Here is a 27,336-nt window from a genome sequence, read left to right on the forward strand (position 1 = left end):
ATGAGTAAGTGTCTTGAATCTCAATCTGCATCTACTTTAAACAAAAAATTATGGTCCCTAACCAGATCTTAGCAACAGTTTGGAGGTTTGGCCAAGGATCATAATCCTTTACTATATATTGCCTCTTCTCATTCTTCTGACCAAAATCCATTTCTTCACACCTCTCAGCATTAAATTTTATCAAGTATGTGTGCCCATTCTATCGGACCGTCTATGGTCTCCTGAAGTCTGTCACCCCCCTCAGTTCACGATGTCCCCAAGTTTTATGTCATCTGCAAATTTTGAAATTGTGTCGTGCCGACATACCGAAGTCATTAATATAACAAGCAATGAATCTGGTACCAATCCATGGTTAACTCTACAATCTATACCACCCTCCAGGTCAAAAATATGCTATCACTATTTCCTGTCACTTATCCAATTCTACATCCGTGCTCCCACCATCCCTTTTAGTCCATGAACATCAACTTTGTTGGCAAGTCTACATGATCTTTCAAATGACATTTGAAGTTCCATGTACATCATAGCAACCACATAACCCTCATCAGCACTCTCTACCTCTCGGAAAGCTCAGGTTAAACACAACGTTCCCTTGACAAATCCATGCTAGGTTTTCCTTATAATGCACTATCCATTACCTTTGACATTTAATATCATTTTACAGACAGCAAAATAATTGGTTGGGACATGCACGCACGTTTTGGAATTATGATTTCAAAGAGAAAAAGAAGAAGTTTTTTTTGAAGAGCCAGAGAAATTCATTACAGAATTAGTCCATCACTAAAAATCAAATTATACCTCAATCACTGTTTAACATTCCAATGGCTTTGAAAATGAAACAAACTCTTTATAAGGGGAAGTTCTCATCATTTCAATTTCTGGCTGGATTTCTGCCTTTAACTGTGCATACATAGACGCTAGGAATTGTTGTCAGTTTCAAGCATGACAACGAACACTGAGTTTCTCTATCATCACCAATAGCAAAATCCAAGCCATTAAAGAAACATCTATCCCATGGGCAAAGTAACTTATGTTCCTACAAAAAAGTTTATTTATTACAAGTAAGGTTTACATTAACACTGCAATGAAGTTACTGTGAAGTTCCCCTAGTTGCCACACTCCAGCACCATTTTGGATTAATGCACCTAACCAGCACATCTTTCAGATTGTGGGAGGAAACGCATGCAGAAACAGGAAAAAACCTCTGCACACAAGACAGTGCAAATATGGGCCAAATTACTTTCAAGTAAATCAAATCCAAAAGGCAATGAAGTTTAATTATGCTAAAAGGTTTTAAATCATAGATTCAGCTTCACAAGATTCTTCCCAACTTCTGATTATAAACTAGAAAAAAAACTGTTCCATACACCATATAATAGCTTTCCACCACAGTGTAATGTGTGAATGTTTATGTTAATCTTTGCAGGTCATTGCATCACGTCTGAACCAATACAACTTTGATAGATGTGCACAACTGCCAAGTCTTTGTATCATTTTTGGTTGAATAATTTGGGCATTCCTTACTTCTGCAACTTTGCTCGCTTACCAAAGTGAAGCGTCTATGGATAGTTTGAGTCTAGGGTGCACTCTCATGGCAATCAAGGAAGTTTTACAAGGACACTAAAGGCTTCACTTAGAGGAATTTGAGTCCTGAGAGAAGCTAGCTCAGGATCATTACACCTAGTACAAGCAATTTTTTTTTGAAAAAAGTATGGCCTCCTTCAAAAGTATGCACATTTCAGAGGAAAAGGGAAACTCAGGCAGAGCAAAACACAAGAAATCCCAAGCCAGTAACTCACCTAAAACTCAAAATCTGTGATATCCTACTTGTAGCAGAACTTTCCCAGCACATATCAGCATTGGCTATCTACCTATCAGAACCTTATCAAACACCCCAGTTACAGGCGTGGGATTTTTTAAAAAAATTGCTTGTACTAGGTGTAATGATCCCAAGCTAGCTTCTCTCAGGACTCAAATTCCTCTAAGTGAAGCCTTTAGTGTCCTTGTAAAACTTCCTTGATTGCCATGAGAGTGCACCCTAGGCTCAAGCTATCCATAGACGATTGACTTTGGTAAGTGAGCAAAGTTACAGAAGTAAGGAATGCCCAAATTATTCAACTAAAAATGATACAGATTTGGCAGTTGTGCATACCTATCAAAGTTGTTTTGGTTTAGACCTGATGCAATAACCTGCAAAGATTCACATAAACATTCACACATTACTAATGGAAAGCTATTTTATGATGTATAGAACAGTTCTTTCTAGTTCTCTATAATCAGAAGTTGGGAAGAATCTTGGTCATTTTCACCTTGAAGAACTTTGCTATCAACGTTCATGAAGCAAATCAGTTAATTTAGCTAAATGGTGAAATTGTGCATTATTCATGGAAGCAATCCAGCTCGCAACTTTTAATGACAAGATTAGAATTTTAACTAAATATTAGCTGAAAGAGCTACAAAATTGCACACTAAGGAAGTGTGCAAGACTTGTATTGGAAACCAATCATCATTGGGGCTTTTAAATGAGTATTTGCCCAACTCTCTGGCCAAACATTGCTTGCAAATATTTGAAGTATTCTATGGTGAATGTAATTGTGATTACTTCATCAACTACAAACAAGGTGCCACATCAAGCAGGTGAAGTATCCCTAGTTGGCTTCAAAAAGAATCTTGCTCTAGTAAGTGAAATTCAAGTAGATCAGACCAGACAACGCACATAAAATGAAACATTGAAAAGCAATGCCGATCCAAGACAGGTTGAATTTGTTCCACAATACAATGCAGAATGACCAAGAATTCTCTCTCAACCATCAGACAAATTAAACAGTCATTCATTCATTTTGTGGGACCTTGCTCTGTACAACTGGAGGCTGCATTTGCCTATATGACAGGTACTGCAATTCAAAGACAGATCATTGGATAGGTGTAAACAGACTTAAGAGAACTGCAAGTTTGCTCTAAACTGTTAAGGGCATTCTGAAACATTATCAAGCACACATTTTGGATCAAACCAGTAAAAATAAACAGCATGCAGCACCCATTCTCAGCAACCAAGACAAGAGAGTTTCACACCTTTGTTTTTGATTTGATGTTCTATAATCTCAATTAAAACTTGGAAACGACATCATTCTGCAGCCATTGTCATGCAACCATCTTAATACTGGTTGCAAACTTTTTAGCACTCTGCATTTCAAGGACCAAATTATAAATTATTGTTGATTAAGTAAACCAAAAAGAAAATAGCATCAATGCATAATTTACAACAGTTTAGAAATTGTAAGGACTTAAAAACAAATTTCTGACAAGATGCTTCATATCTTCTAGACAGATCCATTTGTAGGTTAATGGCTGTTCAATGGCATTTTAAAAATAACTTCAATTGTCTTACATAAAAGAATCCAAAGATTAATGGTATTGTACATCACTGGACTTTGAATCTACTCTTTGGTGACAAAAGCCACCAAACACCATGCAGATTAAATATTCGGGCAAATTTCAAGACCAGCAGTCCATGCTGGAGGCAGAGTAGGAGCTTTGAAGTACACTGCAGTTCCTTTCAATTCCTACAACACTGCTGGCATGCTTTCCCCCATTTTGCCTAGAATCAGTGCCAGTGTTCACTTTAAGTGTGTGTGTGTGTGTGCAGAGTTGCAGTGCAGAACCTATTCAAAAAAATAAAGAACTGCACAAAGCTCAAAGAAATTACACTGGGGGAGAGGAAAAAAGGGGAAACCCAACTTTTCTGCTGTTGCTGTTGGGGGGTGGTGGGAAAGAGAATGATAAAACCCACCCAAGACTTGGAGGGAGGGGGGGAGCAAGAATTGGTCGGAGATGTCATGTTGCGTGGCAGAGGAAGACATGGAAGCAGAGTGTGCTGTGCCGTCCCGCCTGAATTGCCTGTCACGCTGTCGAGCTGGCTGGGTCCAAACCACAACCCAACAGCCAACAAGCTGGAGAGAGGGGAAGGAATTGGGAATGGATGGCAGGCAAAATACAAGACAAAACTCCAACCGATCACCACCCACCTCAACATTACTATCACCACACAAACACCTCCCCCCCGCCACCACACCACACCACACTCTCGGTGAGCTTTACTGCGACACGCAACGTACCTTTATTTATTTTTTGGCACAAGGGAAGTGCGCGGATGAGCGGCGGGCCGGGTTTTATTGTCAGCGCTCGTCCTCCATCCATCCAGCCACCGCCGCCATTTTGCTCGCTATTGTGCCCGGAGATGGTTGAAGGCGGGAGGGAGTGAGTGAGGGGGTGGGAGGAGAGAGTGAGTGAAAGAGGAAGGGGGGGAGTGAGTGATACAGAGGAGAGAGAGAGAGAGAAAGATGGTGGTGGTGGTGTGGAAAGAATGGGCAGCGAGGGGCCGGCCGTCGGGATGCCCTCCTCTCCGGCACCGGCCGGGCTGGGTGGTTGATTGGAAAGTGGGGTCCGGGGAGGGGGGGGGCGCCGGTTTCCTGTCACAAATGCGGGAGGCGGAATCCTTTGTCCCCCGCCAAGTGCGTGCTTTCCAAACACCCCCCCCCCCTCCGGCCGCCAGTGGAAGCGCCCTCCCTCGCGGACGCCTTCTCTCGGCCGTTTGTTTTTAAAGTGGCAGCTGGGGAAGCATGGAAATGGTGGCGGCTTCCTGACCAGGTGAGAGAGAGAGAGAGTAGAGAGAACAGAATCCTCTGGCTTTCCACTGGTGCACACCCACGTTTATACACACACACACACACAATACCCCTGGGGGCTTGGGCTTTTTCTGTCCAAAGGAAAATGGCAATAAACACTACCAAATCAGGTGTCAAAATGGAAGGCAACTCGACGCTGCGAGGAAAATAATGTGTGGTGGCCAACTGGGCCAGTTCCCCATGGGACGCTGAGGGGAACCAGGCCTTCAGGAGAAGAGGCCACATCAAATTTTAAGCTCATACATAATAAACATCCAGCTCTGGCATGACCCGCGTTCTTTTAAACAAATCAATCTGACATCATTACACATGGGAAGGTCGTTGCTTTTCTGCTGCCAGTGGTGTGCACATTTTGTATAGAAGCGGTGACAAAGAGCACCTTAATTAATATGCAGGGAACTATTTACTGCTGACTCAATGACTTCTGTCTTTGTAGCTGCTGGACAGGACATCTTCAAGAATTGTCAGCTGCCCATCTACAATTTAGGGAAGGTTTCTCTCAAAATTCCATAACTTCTCCATTCTCATGGCAACTCTATCTCAAACACAATTCGTATTGATCGGTTCAGCATCTTTCATTAATTTTTTTATGGGTTATTTTTAAGCCTTGCCTTGGTTATTGTGTTTTTACAGAACATATCCCATTAAAGGATGATACTGTTGTCCTTTTTTTTAAGAAAATGGATGAATTGCTTCCATGCTTAGCATTTTACATAATGGAAGCAGCAAATGACTTCATAGACGTTGACCATGTTTCAGCAGTGAGGATCAGCACTGTTATTTTAAATGGAAATTTCTAGAACTAAAATAATTCAAACATATCTCCAAATCATCACTAAAATCAGCTAAAAGGTAAATGGAAAAGAAGATTGTGGTCAACTGTGGTGGTAATGGGAAAAGTTTTTCCAGTATGAAGAGTCTATCATATTGTTACATTGAAAGAAACTGAGGACAGGTTACAAAGGCATCTTGGGATGATAGAAGTATTAAATTAGTACCTTTCATCAGTCTTCATCTTGAAGATGTTGCTCAATCAGCAGAATTTAATGATGTTAACAATAAAAAATAGTATTGTTTTAGAGTTAGGAACCTTAAATTTTGTTGGGTAGCTAATCAAAATGATCTCCATCCAACAGTTCTCAAGGAAATGGAAAAGGTGCTGTGTGAGCCACTTGCTAGAGGAACAGGTTTTTTCTTCCAGCCTCTAGTATTCCCCAAATCATCCCCCCACCCCAAGACTGGAAGAAGGCTAACATGGTTCCCATCTTTAATAAGGGAGAATAAGATATTTCTGGGTATCTACAGGTCATTAGTCTGACATCAGTAATAAGGAAGATGCTTGAGGGATGATTAGGCATAACTTCAGAAGAGGAGGTGCTGTCTTAATAATTTGATTGTATTTTTTGAAGAAGTTGTTAAGATAGCGAATGAGGTAAACATCAAGCTTTGGAGAAGGTAATTTATAAGAAGCTTCTCAAAATGGTTGATGCTTTGGGTTGAGTGGCAATCCACTGCCCTCTGAGTTGAAAACCAGCTGAAAGCCATTGGCAAAAAGTGGTTATAGATTTATTGGGATCTGGCTGGAGACCTGTCACCAATCACAGAAATCAGTATTAGGACAATTGCTATTTACTATTTTTATTAATGATCCAGACGTAGTTATGGTGGGATGATCTGCAGATTTGCAGATGATAAATCCGTACATACAAAAGTAGAAAATTTAGATGCTGCTTGACTTTGAAATGTTGCTTGATTTTGAAAAGTGCAGTGTTATGCCCGTGAGCAGAGTAGATGCTAAATGTGCAAAAAAGCTTTCAGGGAAAAGGAGTAAAGCAAGCAGAGAAAAAGATCTGGCCATTCTGTTACAAATTAAGTGCATGGATTTTAGAATTCCTATTGTGTAGAAGGTCATTCAGCCCATTGAGTCTGCACTTAATCTCTAACAGTGTTTTATCCAGCTCCTATCCCCTGCCCTATCCCTGTAACCCTGCACATTCACCATGGCTAATCCATCTAATCTACACACCTTGGAACACCAAGGGACAATTTAGCATGGCCAATCCAGTGGACAGTGGGAGGAAACCCAAGCACCTGGAATAAACCCCACACAGACATGGGAAGGAAGTAGAAATTCCACATAGACAGTTATCCAAGGCTGGAATTGTACTTGGACCCTGGTGCTGTGAGACAGCAGTGCTAACCACTGTGCCACCATGGCACCCTTTCCTGAGGTTGATGACAAATGCTATCTTTTATAGCTAGAGTTTAGGGAGTACGTTTACAGCACAACAGGGTATGGTGACAATAATGATTATGCTACCAGATTAGTAATCCAGACTAATGATCTGGAGACATGAGTTCAAATCACACCATGATGGCTGGGGAATCTAAATTCAGTTAATTAATTAAATCTGGGGGGAAAACCTGGTATTAGTAATAGTGACTATGAAACTCTGGGATTGTTGTAAAAATCTCATCTGGTTCTCCAATATCCATTGGAGAAGAAAATCTGTTCTCCTATTTACTCTGGCCTGTATATGACTCCAGACCCAGATGTGTTGACCCTTAACGGTCCTCTGAAATTGCTTAGCAACGTACTCAGTTGTATCTTAAAGGCAATTAGGGATGGACAATAACTGCTTATCTTGCTAGTGATGCCAACATCCTGTGAATGAATTTTTAAAAATACAAGATTTAAAAGCCGATTATTTTGTCCATGTAAATGACCTTAGGCTTCAGCTAGAATGCTGTGATTACTTTTCTCTTCGTATGGTGGAAGATATTGAGGCTTTGGAAATGGTGTATTGTGGTTAAATAGGCCTTTTACTTTCATGATAAATTGTAGTAAATACATTAAAGTACACAAAGGCAGTAAGCACTTTAAAGTAAAACAACAGTTCCCAGATTGAAGCCAGGAATTTGACAACATAGCCTTTCTCTGGGCAGAGGTAAACTTAAAGCAAAAAGAGGACATCAACTTTCAGGTTGCAGTAAAATTGATAGTGGAAGTAGCTCTTTGGATTGTAGAAGGTTGAGAGAAGGAAGATGTTGCTGCCTATCAGAGCTAGTAACTGAAACAGATTTGGAATGGAGGCACAGTGGTCAGCACTGTTGCCTTACAGCACCAGGGACCTGGGGTTCCAATTCCCAGCCTGGGTCACTGCCTGTGTGGAGTTTTGCACATTCTCCCCATGTCTGTGTGGGTTTCTTCCAGGTATTCCAGTTTCCTCCCACAGTCCACAGATGTGTAGGTTAGGTGGATTGGCCATGCTAAATTGCCCTTACTATCAGGGGACTAGCTAGGCTAAATGCATGAAGTTATGGGATAGGGCCTGGCTGGGATTGTGGTCGGTGCAGACTCGATGGGCTGTGTGGCCTCCTTCTGCACTGTATGATTCTACTACAATGAGAGTGGAGTGGAAAGAGGCAGTGGGAGAAATGAAAAAATGGTGGATGCTGGAGCTGTAAAATGACACAAAAAGTTGGTGGGGGTGAAAATTACAAGATCAAACAGCATCAGTGGAGAGAGAAGCAATTAACATTTCAGATCAATTACTTTTTGTGTTGTTTTGGCAGTTATGGTGTCGTCAATAGATTTCAGGCTTTGTTAAGAACAAAAGATATTTATTGATAAGAGAACTTTATGCAGCACAAAGGCTGCCCTGGGTCAGAGCCCAATTCTACATGCATACTACACAGTTCAGAGTAAAATGCCTGCAGGAGGGACACTTTTCATCAGAAGTTAGGAAGGTAACAGGTTTTAGAGCCATAGAGGTATGCAGTGCAGAAAAGGCCTTTTGGCCCACTTGCCTGGCTTTGTTACCTAAAATTAAGTTCACGCTGCCCCCTGTCTCATAGTACCTTCTACATTCTAGATTAAAAAGTTATCCTGGGGCACTTTTTAAGATTTCCGCTCCCTCTAAACTTTTTACATTATGGTTACTCCAGTTAATGTGGGAATGTTGAAATCCCCTAAAATCACTACCCTATTACTTTTACATTTCTCTGAAATTCGCCAACATATCTGCTCTTCTATTTCTCTCGGACTGTTAGGGGGCCTATAGGACCATCCCAGCAATGTGATTGTTCCTTTTTGGTTTTTACATTCTACCCATATGGTTTCATTTGAAGAGCCTTCTAAGATGTCATCCCTCCTTACTGCTGTAAGTGATTCCCTGATTAAAACAGTGCCAATGTTCCAGAAATCTACAGTCCTGCGTCCTGCACCATCTCTCCAGCCATGCACTCATTTGAACTAATCTCATATTTCTATACTCACTGTGGCACCAGAAGTAATCCAGAGATTACTACCTTCTGGGTCCTGTTTTTTAATCTACTTCCTAACTTCCTAAATTCTGCTGGCAGGACCTCATTCTTTTTGTACCTATATCATTGATGCTTATCTGTGCCACAATATCTTATCTGTTTGCCTTCTCCCTTTAGAATGTCCTGCAGCCATTCAGTGACATCCCTGACCCTGACACCAGGGAGGCAAAATACCATCCTGTAGTGTCTTTCGCAGCCCCAGAGATGCCTGTCTTTTCCCGTAACAATTGAGTCCCCTACCACTATAGCCGTCTTGTGCAGTAGACCCACCATGGTACCATGAACTAGCCTGCCACTGCTTTCCCTTGCTCAATCATCTCCCGCAACAGTATCCAAAACAATATATTTTGAATAGGTACACAAGCGGAAAAAGGACAGTGAAGACAAGAACACAGGGGATGCCTGTGATAGGATGGAAAGCAGAACTGATTAAGTATCAAAAGGAAGGATGGTGGAAGGCAAAAGAGGCAGTAATCGGACAGGTAAAAAAAAAGGTGGTTCAAGAGCAGCTGTAAATAACAATAGAAGAATCATTATCTGCCATTTGAAAAGTGGTTATAACCTGAAGTTATTGAAATCAAAGTTAAGTATGGAACATTGTAAAATACCTAACTGAAAGACATTACAATGTTCCTGAAGCTTCCATTGAGCTGCTTTAGAACAGTGTATGGAGCCAAGGACAGAGAGGATATGGAGCGGAGGATTAGTATGAGCTGGACTGAAAGCTCAGGATCAGGCATGCAGACTGACTGGAGGTGTTCAGCATCATCCAATCTGCATTTGGTCTCACCAGTTTACAGGAGACACCATTGTGAACAGCAACTACAGTAAACTTAATTGAAAGAAATCTCACAGCATCAGGATAAAGTCCAACAGGTTTATCTGGAATCACAAGCTTTTGGAGCACTGTTCCTTCATCAGATGAGTCACCTGATGAAGGAGCAGCATTCCGAAAGCTCATGATTCCGAACAAACCTGTTGGATTTTAACCTGGTGTTGTGAGACTTCTTACTGCGCCAACTCCAGTCCAATGTCAGCATCTACATATCTTAATTGAAAGAAGTATATTCAATCACAGTTTCACCTGGAAGAAGTGTCTGGGCTCCTGAATGGTAGGAGGGGAGGGAGTGAAAGAGAACATTAGAACAGAAGTAAGCTATTCAATGCCTGGAACCTGTTTTGTTATTCAGTGAAATCAAGGCTGATCAATGACAACTTCATTCACCCAATTTTGCTACATCCTCCTGAGAACATAACATAAGAACTAGGAGCAGGAGTAGGCCATCTGGCCCCTTGAGCCTGCTCCGCCATTCAATAAGGTCATGGCTGATCTTTTCGTGGACTCAGCTCCACTTACCTGCCTGCTCACATAACCATTAATTCTTTTACTGTTCAAAAATGTATCTATCCTTGCCTTAAAAACATTCAATGAGGTAGCCTCAACTGCTTGAATTCCACAGATTCACAACCCTCTGTGTGAAGAAATTCTTCCTCAATTCAGCCCTAAATCTGCTCCCTCTTATTTTGAGGCCATGCCCCCTACTTCTAGTTCCACCCACCAGTGGAAACAACTTCCCTGCTTCTAATCTATTCCCTTCATAATCTTATATGTTTCGAAGAAAAGATCTCCCCTCATTCTTCTGAATTCCAATGAATATAACCCCAGTCTACTTTGTCTCTCCTCATAAGCCAACCCTCTCAACTCCGAAATCAACCTAGTGAATCTCCTCTGCACCCCTCCAGTGCCAGTATATCCTTTCTCGAGTAAGGAGACCAAAACTATACTCCAGGTGTGGCCTCACCAGCACCCTATACAGCTGCAACATAACCTCACTGTTTTTAAACATCATCCCTCTAGCAATGAAGGACAACATTCAGTTTGCCTTCTTAATTGCCTGCTGCACCTGCAAACCAACTCCTTGTGATTCTTGCACAAGGACATCCAGGTCCCTTCACACAGCAGCATGCTGCAGTTTTTTACCATTTAAATAATAGTCCATTTTGTGTTATTCTTGCCAAAATGGATGACTTCACATTTACCAACATTGTACTCCATCTGCCAGACCCTCGCCCACTCACTTAAACTATTTTTATCCCTCTGCAGACTTTCAGCGTCCTCTGCACACTTTGCTCTGCACTCATCTTCAAATTTTGACACACTACACTAGGTCCCCAATTCTTGGCTAGCAAAAGTCAATTGATCTCAGGTTTAAAATTATTACTGGTATTAACATCTTTTTTTTCTGGGAGAGAGATCACATGTTCTATCTTTCGCATGAAGGAGTGTTTCCTAATTTCTCTCCTGAGTGGACTGGTTCTAATTTGAAGTCCTTGGTACCCCTACCAGCAGAAAGAAAAATCTTCCAATTCTTTCAGTTCCTTTCAGAACTGTAAACGCCTCAGTCAAATCACTCCTCTATCTTCTTTATTTCGAGGAATACAAGTCTATGATTTACATCAGAAAGACGTGCTGGTTAGGTGTATTGGCCATGCTAAATTCTCCCTCAGTGTACCCGGCCAGGCGCCGGAGTGTAGCGACTAAGAAATTTTCACTAACTTCATTGCAATGTTAATGTAAGCCTACTTGTCATACTAATAAATACATTTTAAAAACATAATCTGGCTTCATATTCTAACCCTTGGAGCCCTTATAACATTCTGGTGAATTCGTAGTGCAAATGTTGCATCTTAAGTACTGGTACAGAAAGGTGCCAGGGTAAAAGAAGCAAATGTTGGTTGGAAACAGAAGGAACAGTATGCTGAAATATTTGGGGAGGAGAAGATGTGTTTGGTGGTGGCATCATGTTGGAGAGGACAGTGATGATGGAGACCAATCCGATTCAGGAGACAAATATTCAGTAAAATATTTCAATTGTGGACAAATCAGTGTTTTATAATGGCTCGTCATAACTTCCATGCTTTTGTACTCTGTGGGCTAGCTTTAACAGTTTTTGGCAGGGTGAGGTAGGCAGAGTGAAATGTGAGTGGTCAGCCTGCTCCTGCTCCACTGCTTTAGCACAACAAGTCGAACAGATGACCAATTAACAACATGAAGGAGGGCTTTATTGCACCCAATAGAGTGCCTCAGGCAGGACATCATACGGTAGCGGGGTTGTGTTGTGAGTAGGAAATAGGTCAAATACAAATTTAAAGGGCACCTGCTTTCTCAAACTCTCCCCATTTCTTATGGCAGGCATAAAACAGTTAATAAATGAAGTGAAAATGACATACAAATGTTACCACCTTCATCAGCAGACTCCAGTGCTAGATGCAGCCATGGTCCAATTGGAACACCTTTTCTTCCACTGTTCTGCCACCTCTTCTTACCTGGCATACCTGTATGGGCAAATATCCATCATTATCCCAAGCCACTACTCAGACTGCTAAAGGAGGACAGGCTGGTGTCGCCCATAGCATTCGCTCAAATCCAGCGGTGGACTTTATTACTGGATGCCTACAATTATCGATCAGACCATTGTCCAGGAGGCTGAGTAGCCAACGCAGATACCTTGAGTTGGCTACCGTTAGCAGACACATCATCAGTGGTACCCCCAATTGAAGAGACAGTGATGACAATGAATATTTTAGAAACTCTCCCAGTGGCAGTAAATAATATTCAGCTGTGGACCCAAAAGACCCAGTTAGTACTGACCAAAAACAAAAAAGCCATTACAGCCCACATTTTACCCATACTAAAGTCGCAGAGAGCAGCTGGAATTTGCATATTCCTGTGGTATTCCAGCGTGGTCATCCTGAGTTAGGGCCACTGTCTCATCCTAGCCAAACTTCACCATGGCCACGCAGGAGTGAAAAAAATGAAAGTGCTCGCAAGGAGCTATGGTTCACCATGGTAGGCTTCTGCAGAAAATGCAGATGTATGGGATTGGGGGTGATCTAGGTAATTGGATCAGGAATTGGCTAGCAGATAGGAGACAGAGGGTGGTGGTTGATGGTAAATATTCGTCATGGAGTTCGGTTACGAGTGGTGTGCCTCAGGGATCTGTTTTGGGGCCACTGCTGTTTGTAATTTTTATTAATGATCTGGATGAGGGTATAGTTGGGTGGATTAGTAAGTTTGCTGATGACACCAAAGTCGGAGGTGTGGTAGATTGTGAGGAAGGGTGTCATAGTTTGCAGGGTGACTTAGAAAGGTTGCAGAGCTGGGCCGCGAGGTGGCGGATGGAGTTTAATGTGGAGAAGTGTGAGGTAATTCATTTCGGTAGGAATAACAGATGTGTTGAGTATAGGGCTAACGGGAGGACTTTGAATAGTGTGGAGGAGCAGAGGGATCTAGGTGTATGTGTACATAGATCCCTGAAAGTTGGGAATCAAGTAGATAAGGTTGTTGAGAAGGCATACGGTGTCTTGGCGTTTATTGGTAGGGGGATTGAATTTAGGAGTCGCAGCGTCATGATGCAACTGTACACAACTCTGGTGCGGCCGCACTTGGAGTATTGTGTGCAGTTCTGGTCCCCACATTACAGGAAGGATGTAGAGGCTTTGGAGAGGGTGCAGAGGAGGTTTACCAGGATGTTGCCTGGTATGGAGGGGAGATCCTATGAGGAGAGACTGAGAGATTTGGGGTTGTTTTCGCTGGAAAGAAGGCAGCTAAGAGGGGACCTTATTGAAACATATAAGATGATTAGAGGTTTAGACAGGGTAGATAGTGTTAGCCTTTTTCCTAGGATGGAGAAAGCTAGCACGAGGGGGCACGACTTTAAATTAAGGGGGGGTAGTTATAGGACTGATGTCAGGGGTAGGTTCTTTACCCAGAGGGTGGTGAGGGACTGGAATGCCCTGCCAGCTGCAGTTGTAAATGCGCCTCGTTTGGGGGCGTTTAAGAGATCTGTGGATAGGTTTATGGACGAAATGGGATTGGTTTAGATTAGTGGGTTAGTGTTGTTTTTTTTTAAAAGCTGGTCGGCGCAACATCGTGGGCCGAAGGGCCTGTTCTGCGCTGTAATGTTCTATGTTCTATGTCTGGTGACCAGGCATGGATACAGATATAGCTGGACTCGTGGGTAAGTGTCGGCATTGCCAACAAGGGCAGAAGCTATTACCAGCAACTCCTCTGCACCCCTTGGGAACGGCCAGGAAGGCCGTGGACTTGGCTACACATTGTCTGTGCAGGTCCGTTCATGAGTTTAATGTTCCTAGTAATGATGCCCATTAAAAATGGATGCACATACACAGGGTGAATTCATCAAACACAAGAACAGCAGTGGAGAAACCTCATGCCTCTTTCGTGACACACGGGACCCAGTTGTGCTGGTTTCTAACAATGGACCATCCTTTACCAGCCAGGAATTTGCTGATTTTATAAAGTCAACTGGTATTCAGCACATTAGGACAACACCATATCACCCATCATCTAACAGTCTGGCAGAAAGAACAGTCCAAACATTAAAGGCAAGTTTAAAGAAACAGCCCACAGCCTCCTTGGACATCAAACTGTCCAAATTCCTCTTCGATGACTTGACAACAGCCCCCCCGCCATGCAACTACTAGAATAGCCCAAGCCCAGTTGCTCATGGGCAGACCGCACCAGATTGAGCCTGATCTTCCCAAACTTGGAGGCAGGGTGCAAAGGCATCAGGAAGCACAGTGCCGAGCTCAGAACAACTCCAGCTGGGAGAGACTCGTAAAGGTGGGTGATCAAGTGTTATTAAAGAATCATGAAACTGGCCCTGCCTCATTACAAAGCACATTCGACTCAAGGATAGGACCTACAATGTCCGTGTGGAAGATACTATCCTACAAAAACACCCAGACCATTTAAAAGCTGTTAAGCCCCAGACCATGCTGGAACAATCTAAACCCAGCATATTGGAAGCCTCGGAAGAAATTCTGGGATCTGCTGGTTCCCACTCTCCATCTCCAGTCATTGGAACCTCGGAGTCAGAACTAGACACGGTGGACTTAGTCACATCGACTCTTGCCACCCGATGAAGAAAGTGAACCCATGCTTCGACGCTCGAGACAAAAGACGCGAGTTCCAGTCCGTTACTACTCACCTACATCTCACTAGAGCTGGAGGATCTGGACCCGGTGTTGAAATGCCGCAAAAGGCTCGCAAAGCAAATGACCCACTGAGGTTCCTTGGACCTGGAAGGGGAGGGATTTTAACTTGTTGGAATATGAGCCCCTTGATTGAGACAATTAATGCTGCCTAATCCTGGAGTCCTGTAATGGTATATAATGTGGAGTGGCCTGGTTATCAGCACTCAGAGTGTATACTGTGTACTGGGAAGTACCTGTCTAAGAATTACTACCTATTGTAAATAAATCTGGATTTAGTGAAGGGACAATGGCCTTGTGGGAGTTATTTCACAATGCATCTTATATACACTGCTGCTACTGTTCACTGGTGGTGGAAGGAGTGAATATTTGTGGAAGCTGTGCCAATCAAGTGAGCTGCTTTGTCTTGGATGGTGTCAAGTTTCGTGACGGTTGTTGGAGCTGCACTCATCCAGCTGCCTGTCTCTCATTTCCAGCAAATAGAAGGGATGGCTCTGGATAGCTACATGAGTTCTTGTTATTCCTGTCTTTTTGTGGGGTATGTGGAACATTCCTTGTTTCAGTTCAATTCAAACCTCCTCCCACAATTCTTTTTCAGGTACATTAATGAATGTATCAGTGCCACATCATATGTTATCTGGACCTGGAAAAATTTATCAATTTTCCTTCCAATTTCCACTCTGTCTCACCTTCACATAGTCCATCTCCAACACTTCCCTTCCCTTCCTCAACCTCTCTGTTTCCATTTTTGATGATAGACTGTTTACCAATATTCATTACAAATCCACTGACTCTCAGCTACCTTGACTACAGTTCCTCCCACCCCACTTTCTGTAAGAACTTCATCCTATTCTCCCAGTTTCTCCACCTCCGTTGTATCTGTTCCAAAGATGCTACCTCACAAAATGGCACTCCTTTTTCCAGAACCAAGCGCCCCGCACCCTCCCCACTGTGATTGACAACTTCACTGCTCATCTGTTCCAACCCATCTCCTGCACTCCTGCCCTCACCCCTTTCCCTCTCTCCCTATGATGGAGGCTCCCTTGTGCTCACTTTTCACCCCAGCAACTCAATAATTTATTAATTGCTTATTTTGAAATGAAGGACAGGCTGCTGATTTCCATGCCGTCTCACCTTTCGTAATATCAGAAACTGGCATGATGACATTATATTCCAGAGCTGATATCATCAAGCCTGTGACAAGTAGCCTACCTAATTTGCGGCCATAACATACACCACAGACCTTCATCAATCTAAAATGATTCTTAGCTCCTGAAGGTTTATTCTTTTTTATCTTTCTCAGCCTGGTAACTTGCAATCTTGTTCTTTCACAGTGAGGTTTTCTTTTAGGGTATTAGGGAAGTTGAAATCTACCAGTATTACTGTTATTTGCATACATATGTTCTCTTCTATCTCCCTGAGTGGTTGATTGTGTGATTAGTGTGATTGCTATTTTTTGTTCCTCAATTAAATACATATGGTCTCATTAATGATCATTCGAGCATATCATCTGTCCTCACAGCTGTGATTCTTTCTATAAATGGAACCTGCCCACCTTTTCTGTCCCCTCTATTCCGTCTGAAAACCCTGCAACCAAAAACTGTGGAACTGCCATTCCTCTCCCTCTCCAAGCCATGAAGCTATCTTTCTCATTCATCCTTTCAAATGGCTTTAGGAGCAGAAGCTGTCATCAAAGCCAAGTTCCCTAACCATCCAATGGCCTGACAGAGAGTAAGTGTAAATCCAGGATGTTGCCCTTGAATGTGAGACGGAAGCAAGATGTTATGCTGTGCTTCGTGGTTTGTTTAGAGTTTCTGCAGTCACAGCTGGGGGGAGACTTTAAGGTGTCACTTGTCCTTTAGATGGCCACATCAGCCAAGTCCAGTCTGTATTCTATTGAGAGTTCCCATGTACCCCAGGGAAAATTGAAACCTGATAGTTGAGATGTTGGGTCAGAGAAAGTGACCTCCCCTCCTGCCACGGGAATCGGAGCAGGCAAAGGGCAGACAGTGGGAAGATCCATTGACCTCGGATGGGATTTTAAGGTTTTGGGATGAGCGAGACCAGATGAGGAGATCCAAATTGTTGCTGATATGAGTTATTTCTCTGTGTGTAACTGTGTCTCATCAAATAGGTGGACAATATTTGAGAAGACCACTGGACTGGAGTTGATCTCAAAATTTCAGAGATTATCTCATCACAAAGTGAAGTTGTGTGTTAGTGAGTTTGGTGTGACGTCTTGAGGCCCCTTTAGGTACACAGTACTTAGCAGTCAAAAAAACCAGAGCTATGACAGAAGTACAAGGGACTATGCATTTTGCACCGAAGCTTCTGCTGATATGTTGCGAATGATGTTCACTCAGATCTTGGTGTTTCTGAGGTGGTGATAGTAAGGTAGGGACTGATTTTGCTCAGTGACTATCACTGTTTGCTGTGCAGACACATGGATTTGGGCCAGTGTCTGTGGGAGTTTGCGCATTCTTCCCGTGCTTGCGTGAGTTTTCTCCGGGTGCGCCAGTTTCCTCCCACACGCCAAAGATGTGCTATTAGGCTGTTTGGTGGTAATAAATTGTCCCTAAATTAGTTTTCCCTCAATATGGAATGTCATAAGCATAGATAAGGGTCATGGGTGGAGGGGGGACTCATAATGTTAAAATGGCGGCGTGGGCTTGTTGGGCCGAAGGGCCTGTTTCCCGGGCTGTTTTTGTTCTTTGATTAGCAATCACTCCAAAGTAGGTGGGAGTCAGGTCATGCCCACTTATTCTCCATGTAAAGTGACATTTACGATGTTCTGTACCTTGTAATTTTCAAGATGGAATGCAGAGACAATGAACTTGGCTGGGTTTGGTTGCAGTCTCCATTTGTAGAAATACTCAACCAATTGTTTTGATAGGCCAGAGTTTATTGTGGCTTCCATGTCCTGGAAAGATTTTGCCTGAGTTGTCAAGGCAATATTGCCAGCGTAAATAAATTTTTATGATGATATGGTGGCCATGTTTCTTATGTAGATGTTAAAAAGTGTTGGTCATGGAACATGGCCCAGTGAGAGTCAATTGTTGAGTGTTCCTGGAGTGCTGATCTTTTCATTCATGGGATATGGGCACTGTTCACCACTCTGCAGGGGCACTGGTCCTTGCCCTCCATCATCGTGCTACTGAACCTGTGGACTCTCCAGTATCATAGTCTTGGATTAGTACTGCACCTCAGATTAGGGAGTACAGGGGTCTCCTTCCCTCTGGTGTCACACATCAGTATCAGTCCCTCTGGTGCCACACAACTGGACAGGCTGAGTGAGTGGGCATATGCATGGCATATGCAGTATGATGTGGATAAATGTGGCCAGCAAATGTAAGAGGTAGATTATTATTTGAATGGGTGTAAATTGAGAGGGGTGGATATTCAGCAGGAACTTGGTGTCGTAGAGTCATATAAGTTTACAGTGTTGAAACAGGCCCTTCAGCCCAACTTGTCCATGCTGCCCTTTTTTTAAGCACTAAGATAGTCCAAATTGCCTGCATTTGGCCCATATCCCTCTATACCCATCTTACTCGTGTAACTGTCTAAATACATCTTAAAAGACAAAATTGTACCTGCCTCCACTACTACCTCTGGCAGCTTGTTACAGACATTCAGCACTCTGTGTGTGAAAAAGTTGCCCCTCTGGACCCTTTTGTATTTCTTCCCTCTCACCTTAAACCTATGCCCTCTTGTTTTACACTCCCCTACCTTTGGGAAAAGATATTGACTATCTAGCTGGTCTATGGCCCTCATTATTTTATAGACTTCTATAAGATCACCCCTAAGTCTCCTACGCTCCAGGGAAAAGAGTTCCAGTCTCCCCAGCCTCTCCTTATATCTCAAACCATCAAGTCCTGGCAGCATTCTAGTAAATCTTTTCTGCGCTCTTTCTAGTTTAATAATATTCTTTCTGTAGTAGGGTGACCAAAACTGTGCACAGTATTCCAAGTGTGACCTTACCAAAGATAATCCAGTGTCCTGACCAATGAAACCAAGCATGCCAAATGCCTTCTTCACCACTCTATTTACCTTTGACCCCACTTTCAAGGAGCTATGAACCTACACTTCTAGATCTCTTTGTTCTATAACTCTCCCCAACACTCCACCATTAATTGAGTAAGTCCTGCTCTGGTTCAATCTACCAAAATGCATTTATCTAAATTAAACTCCATGTACCATTCATCAGCCCAATGGCCCAATTGATCAAGATCCCATTGCAATCCTAGATAACCTTCATCACTGTCCAATTTTGGTGACATCTGCAAACTTAATAATCATGCCTCCTAAATTCTCATCCATATCATTAATATAAATTACAAATAACAGAGGACCCAACATCAGTCCCTGAGGCACACCACTGGTCACAGGCCTCCAGTTTGAAAGACAACCCTCTTCAACCCCTTCTGCCTTCTGTCATCAAGCCAATTTTATATCCATTAAGCTACCTCACCCTGGATCCCCTGAGATTTAACCTTATGCAACAACTTACCTTGTGGCACCTTGTCAAAGGCCTTGCTAAAATCCTTATAGGCAACATCAACTGCACTGCCCTCATCTACCTACTTGGTTACCCTTTCAAAAAACTCAAATCAAATTTGTGAGACATGATTTTCCACTCACAAAGCCATGTTGACTGTCTCTAATCAATCCTTGCATCTCTAAATGCTTATAGATCCTGTCTTCCTCAAAATACCTTCCAACAACTTGCCCACTACAGATATTAAGCTCACCAGCCTGTAGTTCCTACGCCTTTCCCTGCAGCCTTTCTTAAACAAAGGCACAACATTTGCCACCCTACAATCTTCAGACACCTCACCTGTGATTGTTAATGTTTCAAATATCTCTGCTAAGGGGCCCACAATTCCTTCCCTAGCCTCCCACAAAGTCCTGGGATACTTTTCACCAGCACCCAGGGATTTATTTACCTTGATGCACTTTAAGACTTCCAGCACCTCTTTCTCTATAATATGTACGTTCCTCAAGACAGCAGTATTTATTTCCCCAAGTTCCGTAACATCCATCCTCATGCATTAGTTGCTGAAAGTAAGTGTAGGCAATAAAGAAGATAAATGGTATGTTGGCCTTCATAGCAAGAGGATATGAGTAGGAATATTTTACTGTACTTGTACAGAGCATTTGGTGAGGCCACACCTGGAGTATTGTTTGCGCTTTTGGTGTCCTTACCAGAGGAAGGATGTCCTTGCTATAAAGGGAGGGCATTAAAGGTTTACAAAGCTGATTCCTGGGATTGCAGGTCTGTTATTTGAGGAGAGACTAAGTCAGTTAGGATTATATTCATTGGATTTTAGAAGAATGAGAGGGGATCTCATAGAAACATATAAAATTCTAACAGGATTAGACAGTAGATTCAGAAAAAATATTCCTATTGGTGGGAAGTTCAAACTGGTCATAGTTTGAGGATAATGAGTAAATCTTTAAGACTGTGGTGTGAAGAAATTTCTTTACCCAGTGGGTAGTGAATCTGTGGAATTTACTACCACAGAAAGTAGCTGAGGCCAAAATGTTGGGTGATTTCAAGAATAAATTAGATATAGCTCTTGGGCTAAAGGGATTGGGGGAAGGGGGATATTGAATTTCACCATCAGCCATGAACAAAATGAATGGATTTTGTGGAACCTTATGCAAAGGCCATTGCAAGGGTAGAGACTTGTGACAGTCTGATAGTTAACAGATTCCAGGCAAACTAAGTTGCTGAGACATTTAGGGGGCAGTGATCATTATATCACTCCCAATTCCAATTCTCCTCCCATACCGAGCAGTGCACTAAGACAGACTTTTGTCTGTTTCCATAGCTAGTTATTCCTGGAAAATGTTACTAATCTGTTACCAGAGGCTTATAACTTAAGGGGCACCACTTTTCATCAAGCATGACTCACCAAGAGTCTCTCCCACTCTTACCCCCTGCCGTTTGGCATGTTAGAATAATTTTGCAAGTTGACACTCAACGGGGACAATTCTTCCAGCCTGCTACACTGCTCAAGCAGCACAGTGGGCCGGGAGACATAAGCGATGGCCGTTTTACAGGATTCAGGCTGGGCAGCACAGCCTCCGTGCATCTCCCAAAGTCAATTTTTCAGTATCATCAGCTACCCATATTTTTGAGCATAATTTCTCCAAACCTATATAGGTCTTAGTTAGGGTTTCCCAAACATTTTGTCTGTTTCCAGATCCTTTTTCTATTGTGTCCAAATGTGAACCCCTCCCTTGTTGCATTTCCTGCAGCATCCCCATCGGTCTAACTCTCTGTCGCTGTAAAAAGGAGAAGTCCTCCTTCTGCCCTGTTCACTTGCACTTCCTTTAACCACATCCCTTTTCTTCCAAATATTGTACTTCCAATATTGGTCTAGTATATAATGTCCTGTATACTTTCAAGGCAGAACAACAGGCCTGTACTAGATTTGCTACTTGCTGGATATCTTTCCCTGTCCAGCTGCTGCATTCACTGTGGCACTGCCAATCTATGCAGGGAATGAATGTAAAACACGGAAATGACTGAATCTTGACATACTGCCAGATCAGCAATTAGCAACATGCACTTGCAACACTGCTACTATGACAGGGCCATACTCGAGATAATGCCAGTGACATCACAGTATTTCAAGTAACCATGATGTCAGCCTCATTAAATTGGAGGATGATGTTAAAGTGTTCAAAAAGGAAGCACTGAAACAAATGATACTCAACTTAAGGTTGACCATTCTCTACTGAGGTCCATTTGTTTGTTTTACAGGTTCAGTTTGGTGACTCTGCACTCCCAGTATGGAACTGCACTCACAGGGAGCTGCAATTAGGCAACACCACTAGAGAGCTGATCTTCCAATTCACACTTCAGTTGAGGATGACTTCCCATGAGAATGCCTAAATTAATTTTAAATATAGAGCACCCATGCAAGAAAGTAAACAAAGGATTATAATGTCTTATAACACAACAATGAGTTGGTCCCATTTGGAAGGATCAAAAAAATTGCACATGAGATGGCCTTTGTCAACACTTATGTCAGCTGTGACAGGCAGAAATAATAGTGGAAACAACAGCTGGATTGCAGTGTGGACGCACAATCTCTGTGAGAATGAGGGAAGTGCTGTCCATTATTTCTTTTGGAATCATTAGACATTAAATTTGAAAATAAAAATACTCATTTTAATGTAGAATGTACCAGACCATATTTGCTAAAAACTTATAGAGATATCGAGAAAAACCCTAATGTACTTTTTGCTGTTTTCCCTCCTTCAGTAGTACAGTCTGTGTTTTGGTGCCTAGCAACCATTTCCATGAGTAGACTTGAGAGGTTAGTGTGAGAGTTTTTTTTATTTGACAAAATAAAATGATGGTTGAATTGCTTTAGTTGTAGTCATAATTAGAGAGTTAGTGAATGTGTTTCTCTATAATAAAGCAAACAAAAGATTAGATTGCTACAGTCTTGGCTGAAAAAGAAATATGTTGGAGAGATGATAGACACGGGCTACACTTATGCAACATGTTAGTTAAAAGATAAAATGAAAAAGTGATTCAAAGGCAGTTGCTCAGAAAATCTACTAACCGCATTAACTACCATTCTGGAACAGATGAAACATTATCCCAACCTAATATATTTTTGGTATAAATAGAATAATTAGTTGACTTCCTTAAATGAAAATCAACAACAATTTGCATCTATTATGGTGTTTTTAATGAGGGTGCCACGGTGGTTAGCATTCTGCCTCATAGTGCCAGGGACCTGGGTTTGATTCCTGGCTTGGGTCACTGTCTGAAGTTTGCACATTCTCCCCATGTCTGCGTGCGTTTCCTCCAGGTGCTCCAGTTTTCTCCCACAGTCCAAAGATGTGCGAGTTAGGTTGATTGGCTTTGCTAAATTGCCCCTTACTGTCAGGCAGATTAGCAGGGTAAATATGTGGGGTTACGGGTGCAGACTCGATGGGCTGAATAGCCTCCTTCTGCACTGTAGGGTTACAATGTATTTCAATTCTATGTGGAAAACTTCCTGAAATGTTTCACAGATACTTAACCATTGGAGGGAAATGGTTTTTGTGTTGGATATAATAGGGAGTCATAAGCTCAGCTCAGAGACAAACAAGATGCCAGTTATGCTAACAATCTGCCTATATCCGCTGCCAATGATGTACTCCCCCCACCCAACAAACTGCAACTATTGGATTGTTCTGTTCAGAAGTTGGTTGATTTTGCTTCGTGCAAAACTGACCAGATGGCATTGGAGCACCTATTTACCATCCACAGCTTGCAATCCAGATAAGTCTCATAGTATGCCTGAGCCTGTTTTATCCAGTTAGTACTCAACCAATGTTTTATCCTAGTAAGATGCAATGAAACATCTACTTATGAAAGCATATTTGATGCCTGGTTTGACAAATAACAAATATACTGCCTTCAGTGCTGTTATAGAGAGTTATAGTGGGTACACTAAGCATATTCCTATTCAATATGTATACTAATGTACGTAGTAAGAATAAGAATGCTTACCCACTGCTGCAGATGGATGATCTGTTTTCAATGTTTGCAGGAGGCAAGATGTTGCCAAAACTTGACATGAGCCATGCCTACCAGCAGCTCTTATTAGAGGAGGATATAACACTCTCAAGAGTTTGTTCAAATTCAACTCTAAAAAATTCTTAGAGATTAGAAATGGATGCGAACAGTGCAGAAGATATTCAAAAGATCGTGCGCAGGTAGGCGCAGTGCTTCAAATGAGAAAAGAGGCAGCAAACGAAAAGGCAAGAGCAGTGGAGTGTTTCAGCTGAATGTGGAGTCACCATGCAAATAATCGCAAATTCATGGACACCGTCTGTCACTGTTGCAACAATAAAGAACGTATAGCTAAAAAGTGCAGGAGCGCTAAAAGCAAGTCGAAGGCTGGGCTGGAAGATTCAAATTCAAAAAAGCCTCTGTCAGCTGCACATCACCTGGAAAGCACAGAGCAGGTAGAGGAGTGTTCCTACATCGTGTTCAATGTGAGTGAGGTGCCCGCAGAACCTATCAGTGCTCCAGTGGGGGTCGATGGAAGGGAAATTAAGGTGGAAATGGACATGGGAGCCTCTACATCTGTTTTCAGTGAGGAGACTTACAAAAAACTTAGGCTCTGAACAGGTACCGCCCTTACTCAGGAAGGGATGAAATGACCGACGTACACCAGAGAAACTATACCATTGCCTGGGGCATTAGAGGTGGATATTGCATAAAACAGCCAAGAAGCAAGAGCATGGTGGTAAAAGGGAAAGGACCTAGTCTACTGAGGTGTGACTGGCTCAGTAAAATTCCGTTGAAATGGAGTGAGATAAAGCACACACAAGACACAGAGGATGTCATTCAGAAATATTCTGAGGTTTTCAAAGATGTACAGGGTACATTGCATGGCACCACAGTTAAGTTTTTTGTAGATTCTCAGGTTACTCTTCACTTTTTAAAACCCAGGGTAGTGCCCCATGCCATGCAAGGCAAAGTGGAAGAGGAGATGGTGCAGCTGCATTGCTCATCTGTAATTCCATTCGACATTGAGCCCATTCAGTTCTCACATTGAGAAGCTCCGATTGCTGTTGTTTTTAAAGATGTTGGTAGGGTGCGCATTTGTGGGGATTATAAACAATATCAATCAGGCCTCCAAGCTGGATGCTTACCCACTGATGCAGATGGATGATCTGTTTGTAATGTTTGCAGGAGGCAAGATGTTGTCAAAACTTGACATGAGCCACGCCTAACAGCAGCTTTTATTAGAGGAGGACATAACACTCTCAAGAATCTGTTCAAATTCAACCGTCTGCTTTTGGGATGTCTTCCAGTCTGGCGATATTTCAAAGGACAATGGATAATCTGTTGTAGGGAATTGCTCATGTAGCAGTTAACTTGGATGATATCTTAATCACAGGGAAAACTGAGGAGGCACACGTCAGCAACTTGGATGCAAAGTTGAAGGGATTTCTACCTAAAGCATAGAGGTGCATCTTCCCGGCATAGAGTCTGGAATATTTGAGTCATAAAATCACAGAGTAGAGTCTATCCCCGGCAGAGGACAAAGTCAGAACTCTCAAAGAATCTTCAAACCCCTGAAGTGTGTCCGAGCTTATTTCTGGGCATGGTAAATTACACAGAAAGTCTCTGCCTGACCTTTCAACAGTGTTGGTGCCACTCTTCACAGAGAAACTCAATGGAAGTAGGGGCATGCACAGAAGAAAGCTACAGAAGAAAGTACAGACGACAAGACACTGATGAGCCTTTTTAGTGAAGCCAGGTGCGTTCCTCTCATATCCTCGGTGAGAATACAGTGCTGGCTCTTACACTGTTAGCCTACCAGTATAACATTGTATACAGGGCAGGGAAGGGAAGGACAACGCAAACACAGATGTGCTGAGTCGTCACCCTTTCCATACTTGCCTACCAAGAAATCTGTTCCTCCAGAGACAATTTTATTGGTCGAAAGGCTTTCAATTTCTGTGATAACACGAGCCCCACAGGGAGATCAGTCATTGATTCTCCATGGACCAAGTGAGGGTTATCACAAATGCCAAACAAATTAAGCAGTGGACGGACCAGGATCCTGTTGTATCCCAGGTGAGGATATTATTGCAGCGACAAGGGGCCTATGCATAGCTGCTGCCAGGTTATGTGTCCATGCTGTGCTATTCATTATATATTTTTGTAAGTAAAGAAGATTAAGCATCAAAACATGTCCGTCTACTTTTGTCAAGTTACCATAAATGCAATAAAATGTCTCAAGGCATTTCAAAGGAGAAATATAAAATGAAATATGACACCAAGCCAGATAAGCAGATACAAGTTCAGATTACTCAAAGCTTGCTCAAAGAGCCAGATGTTATAGCGTGTCTTAAAGAATAAGAGAGGTGGGATGGTGCAGAGAAGAAATTTCAGATCATTATGAAAACAAAATATAATAAAATATGAATAAAATAAACATTTCATTGATGTGTATCCGATTTATTAATGTGCATTGCCTTAAAGGTATTGCAATAGAAATAACATTTGTAGTTCAATGGTAGCACTGTCATCTCTCAGTCAAAGAAAATGGCCAGAACTCTACCACTTCACCTGCCGTGGAATTGGCACAGGAGAGGGTCCGACAACAGAAATCTCCACTGACTCGGGTAGGAATTTCTAGTCTCACCCAAGCAAGACCATAAAATCGCACCCAATGAATCAGGTCACACTTCAAAGACTTGACTGATGAATAGATCCAAGCCAGATCTACAAAATGTACAAAACAAGACACAGATCATTTCCTTGATTCACAGGATGCAGCATTATAGGTTTCTACCTCTTAACTATCCACCCAGTGTCCCAGCAGACTCTCATTATATGTGCTCTCAGTCCTGATAATGCTCATCACATGAAGCTGCATCAAGCATACCTAAAAATGAGACAATCAATCTGCAAAACAAGACTACTTGCAAGCCAAAGAGCAGAGGCAGCATACAATAGACATAGCAAAGTAATCCCACAACCAATTGATTAGAACTAAGCTCTACTGTCCTCCCACATCCAGTAGTGAATCATAAAATCCCTACTGTGCAGAAGGAGGCCATTTGGCCCATCAAATCTGCAATGATTCTCCGACAGAACATCCATCCAGGCCTAATCCCTGTAACCCCTAACCTACACATTTTTGGACACTAAGGGGCAATTTAGCATGGCCAGTCCATCTAACCTGCATATCTTTGTACTGTGGGTAGAAACTGGAGTACCCAGAGGAAACCCATTCAGACACGGGGAGAGTGTGTAAACTCCATACAGTCATCCAAGGCTGGAATTGAACCTGAGTCCCTGGCGCTGTAAGGCAGCAGTGTTAGCCACTATGCCACCCTTGGTGGACAATTAACTCACTGGAGGAGGTGGATCCACAAATATCACCATTCTCAATGATGGGGGAGCCCAGTACATCAGTGCAAAAGATAAGGCTGAAGCATTTACAACCACCTTCAGCCAGAAATGCTGAGTAAATGATCCATTTTAGCCTCCTCCAGAGATCCCCAGCATCATAGATGCGAGTCTTCAGCCAATTAGATTCACTCCACGCGATATCAAGAAACAGTTAAAGGCACTGGATACTACAAAGGCTATGGACCATGACAACATTCTAGAAATAGTATGAAAGACTTGTGCTCAAGAATGTGCCATGTTCCTCATTAAGCTGTTCCAGTACAGCTACAACACTGGCACCAACCCGGAAATGTGGAAATTGCCCAGGTATGGCCTGTACACCAGAAACAGCACAAATCCAACCTGGCCAATTATCAGCCCACC

At 42.5% G+C, this 27,336-nt stretch overlaps 1 protein-coding gene across 2 annotated transcripts in view; it reads right to left on the minus strand.

The window, feature by feature from the left end:
* Positions 1 to 4,430, minus strand: part of LOC145347601 (zinc finger protein 644-like) — a 128,026-nt gene extending 123,596 nt beyond the window's left edge. For both annotated transcript variants that reach the window (XM_080195198.1, XM_080195197.1), the window contains exon 1: positions 4,116 to 4,430. The gene's annotated coding sequence lies outside the window, so the exon portion shown is untranslated. The remainder of the gene's footprint in view (positions 1 to 4,115) is intronic.
* Between the last annotated feature and the right edge of the window lie 22,906 nt (positions 4,431 to 27,336).

This window comes from Carcharhinus amblyrhynchos, chromosome 9 (assembly GCF_965287045.1).
Source record: "Carcharhinus amblyrhynchos chromosome 9, sCarAmb.v2.hapA, whole genome shotgun sequence".
Classification (NCBI taxonomy): domain Eukaryota; kingdom Metazoa; phylum Chordata; class Chondrichthyes; order Carcharhiniformes; family Carcharhinidae; genus Carcharhinus; species Carcharhinus amblyrhynchos.